Source organism: Olea europaea, chromosome 12, assembly GCF_002742605.1.
Source record: "Olea europaea var. sylvestris chromosome 12, O_europaea_v1, whole genome shotgun sequence".
NCBI classification, from domain to species: Eukaryota; Viridiplantae; Streptophyta; class Magnoliopsida; order Lamiales; family Oleaceae; genus Olea; species Olea europaea.
Window position 1 is genome coordinate 5,437,938 of NC_036248.1, and position 4,610 is coordinate 5,442,547.

Genomic DNA, 4,610 nt, shown 5'->3' on the forward strand with positions numbered 1-4,610 from the left:
GTGATCGTACTTCTCCTCATCAAATGCGGAGCTTAAAATAAACTTTCCATGGGTTGAGATGTTATCCAAGCTCACTCCTTGTTGCCTAGCCATCTTTAACAGATTCCAGAAAGTAGGCATTAATCTTCCAACTTCACGGGGTTTATGGAATTCATTCTTCTCTGTGTAGGATTCACAAGGAATAACACTTTCTTCCATCAGTTTTGATTGGATGGATGTTCTCACAGAATTAAGCAGAGCATAAGGAGAACTCACGACTGGTAAGAAGCCAAACATCCGGGGCAGAAGAGCAGGAGCAAATGCATTAACAAGTGAAGTAAATGCATTAACAAAAGCAGTAGGCACACAGTTAAGAATACCCTGGTTCCAAGTGCAATCCAAAAGGATTGTTTCCCTTGATGATGCTAGAAGAAAATCTGCCTGAATTATGAAAGGGAAATTTGTAACCATCTCTGTGGGAAGGAATGCATAGATCCCAGGGGAGATTGATCCTCTATGAAGACGCTCTCCATTGGGAAAAGCCAATGTGATCACCCATTCTTCCACTTCCGTTCTTCTTTCTACCTTATTTTCCTGTCTGACAGGAAATCTCTGCCTCCACATGTGATAGCTGCATTCACTCTCCAAGTTATCACCTTTTTCATCAGCAGAGAGACGGAGCAAGTAGGATTCAGCGTTGATGTTCTTCCTTGTAACAAAATCGATCTCGCTTGAGATGGAAACTGCTGTCACTGTATTGCAACCGGGATCCTCAGTATCTTCCCTGACAGAAAGCCTCTTTATCTTTAACAGAAACAACAAAAGTTCTGGGTGAATGCTTGAAAGCTGTTGCTTCACAGGCTTCACCTTGTCAGGCTTCAGAGGTAGTACTATCGTTGTGGTTGGAAAGTCAGAACTTGAGCCATAGATATGCTTTATCTCTGAAAGAATTGGGTTCTCCTCAACCCATTCAGGGACAACGTAGCCAACGTTGCACTTCGAGCAAGGGGATTCGTTAAAACGAATCTGATAGCCGTTGCTAAATATGTACGGCTGAGAAGTGATTAGAAATACACTCTTGAACCCAATTCCTGGAAAAGAAAAATAAAGAAAATATAGTCAAGCAATATACACATCTTCAGGCACGTTTATAATCAAACCAGTCAAAAACAAAAACCATAGACAGCACTACAAATTTCACATCAGATCCAGTACCATTAATAACATAACATTGAGATAATAGAAACTGGACGAAAAATTTGCTGAAAACAAATTTCTGAACAAGGCGTGAAAATGTGTAAATGCAGAAAGAGGCTCTTCTTTTAGGAGGGGAGCGGGCATGTGTTTCGAAATACCAATGGTAAATTGTGCGGAAAAAAACTTTGTTAAAGGAGGGAACATACACTGGTTTACTCATCCAAATACATTTGTCTACTTTCAATGGGTTTGTCCAAAATTAGGGGAAATCTTTTGTTTTCACCACTTAACAAGTGTTCATGGACTAAATGTTTCAGTAATTTCAGAATTTTCTGCAATAAGTAGACTGATGGAAGAATTATTTGATACACATCCAATTTGTAAGTGACTGAGAATGGAAAATGTATAAATAGTTACCTTTCTCGCCAATATAACCACGTTTCCGGTTGTTCTTTTTGGTGGATCGTCCAACGCTACAAATTGACTCAATGTTCTTAGGGGAGAAACCCTTCTCATTGTTAAAGATCAGCAATGTAGAGGTTGCTCCAGTTCCTGTAATATCCTTGGAAGTTATGACAAACTCCAGCGAAGGATCCTCGCCCTCCTCGTACTCATTATCCTCGGCATTCTGTTACATAATAGTAAATTAAACTTTTTACACTCCTGTCCACCATAAGGGGATGAAAAGATCCATGCACAAACATTAGACGAATATTTATATGTAATTTCTTGCATTTATGAAACTATTATGTATCTTTCTTACGAGCACGTGAATATCTTCTAAAAATACTAAAGTATACTATTACAAACTGAATCCAAGAAATCATAAAATCGCAGATTACACCATAAACCCTAAATCACAACATCAAGGCTTAGATCTTTCAATCGAAGGCTCAGACCACGCCCATTTACCATCACAGAGGCACCGGGACTCAAAACGAACCCTCACAACCCAACACACCAAGGTCACTTCACTGGACTCAAGAAATCAAACTGCCTACCTTCGGTCGATCACTCACACAAAGGAGAATCACACAAGAACACGATTATCACAAAGATAATCAACCAGAAATCTCACAAAGAGAAGAAGGAAGAGTCACGCAGACAAAGGAACTCGAAGGTTCCAAACGGCAGAGAGAAAGAAGAAAAACAAAAAGTGACGATCCAAGAGCCAAACAGGGAGTAAGGAGGATATTTATAGTAAATATTATCAACCGTTGATCAGCGGGTCAATCCAACGGTCCAAGAGCGACTAATGGTGTGTGGGCTGGATATTGGGCTCGGTTAAGTGGGCCTTCTAGGTATATATAAAATGGACCAAGTATTAAATCCTTTTTTTGGGCCTTTTCATCATTGCCTAACAGTTGGACTGGATCAAATGGCATCACAGCCCAACAGTATACAAATATATATCTATTTTTGCAGTACATGCAAAAAAAAGAAAAAAAAAGGAGAGAGAGAGAGAGAGAGAGAGGAAGATAAATATCCATCCCAGAGAAGATTAAGCCCCTGTTTGCGTTTGGTACCGCTAAAAGAATTTATTAAAATCTAAGTCAAAGTCAACAATAAATTCTAGTCACATATTTAATGGGATCCACAACTTTTCAATCATATATTTCTTTAATTTTATTAAAATATAATTTTAATATCTACCAAATAGAGGCTAAAAACCCCTTAACTTCTCTACCAAATGACTTTTTTTTAATAAAAATGGAAATCTGTTGTCCCAAATAAAATCAGATGTATCAGCAATGTTTCGCAGGCTTATAAATTAATATTTTCTTATTTGTAAATTTCATAATTAAGTTACTTATAAGAGGTTTTTTTTTTTTTTTTTTTTAAACTTGAAAGGAAGTTATCCAAACATGATACGAAGTTACTTAAAACTAGCTCTACTTTTTTTTTTAAGGCTTATGAATAAATTTAACTTTTGCAGACATTTCTTAGAGTTAAATATTTTATTAGTCATACAACTTATACTTTCGTCAAGCTTTACTCGCTAAACTTTAAAATATCTCCTAGTGATCATTAAACTTCAACCCATTGCACTTTATCACTTGCTCGTCATATTTCATAAGTTACTAAACTTTGAAATGCTCCTGAATGATCATTGAACTTTATCATTTGCACTTCATCACTCACCCACCTATTTCATTAGTCAGTAAATTTATACTTTCGTCACACTTTACTTACCGAACTTTCAAATGTTTTCGAGTGGTCACTAAATTTCATAATGTTTTCGAGTAAAGTTGATTTTCTACTAGACTCGACTAAGATAAAAAGACTAAAACAAAACAATTATTGAATAGATAATGAGACTCTCAGTTTATGACAAGAATATTGATTCATTGGTCAAGAATAAATAACTTCTCTAGTCCTCAAAAGCTAAGTTCAAGAATGCTAGTTTCAGATTGATATAAATCTTAATTTAGATTATAGTGTTCATTTACTCAAGAAAATAAAATAAATAAATTATTTCTTTATTTTGATTGAGATCGTAGACCCAAATCAAGAAAGAAGAATTATATCTTAAACAGGCAGCGAAATTTTCGATTTAGAAACAACAACATTAATCAAGACAACAAAATATAATTTTTAGAGTTGTCACAAGGCAATCTAAGAAGAAATAATAAAGGTATTTTCATGTACAATAATTTATGCTTTAAATTTTCAATTTTTAAATAGTTGGATTAAGTGAATAGAGTTCAGTAACCACTCAGAAGCATTTTAAAGTTCAATGAGTAAAGTGTGATAGATACATAAATTCAATGACTAATGGAACATAGGGAGCAAGTGATAAATCTGTAACATGTTAAATTTTAGTAACCACTCGAATGTATTTTAAAAGTTTAGTAACTAGTGAATGGTGAGTGAGTGAGAGTGCAATGTATTAAAGTTCAATGACCAACGAGCAAAATGTGATGGATGTATAAATTCAGTAACTAATGAAACATTTAACACTATTTCTTACGACAAGAAGGTACATCTTCTCAAGCATATAGTATGAGAAATAGGTGCGTAAATACTGTATTTACTGAATTTGTTATCATAACAAAAAGCGATAAACAACACAGATGAAAATACAGTGGAGACTATGCACGCGCAGAGTGACAGAGTCACTGACCTGGATGATTTCCATAAGAAAGTGAACATCCTTAGCGTAGAGCTCTGCAGAGAGATTTTTAACAGCCTCATGAAGATCCTCTGTCAGTGGATTCGTTTCTTCAGCTCCAATGGAAAACTTGTTTCTCCTTATTTTCTCTATGTGCTCCCTTGCGGTCGCCATTATTGCCCTGTGAGCTCACAATGCTACAGCACAACGCTTTTCTGTGTATTACTCTGAGACTGAAGGAGAAATGTGAGGAATGATGACGAAGCGAAAGCTCTAGCTCTAGCTCTAGCTTGTGTGTGTGTGTATATATATATATATATAT

The 4,610-nt window shown here is 35.8% G+C and overlaps 1 pseudogene; it reads right to left on the reverse strand.

Annotated features, from left to right (window-relative positions):
- The window catches only part of LOC111406478, a 7,681-nt pseudogene extending 3,110 nt beyond the window's left edge, over window positions 1-4,571 (reverse strand).
- Between the last annotated feature and the right edge of the window lie 39 nt (window positions 4,572-4,610).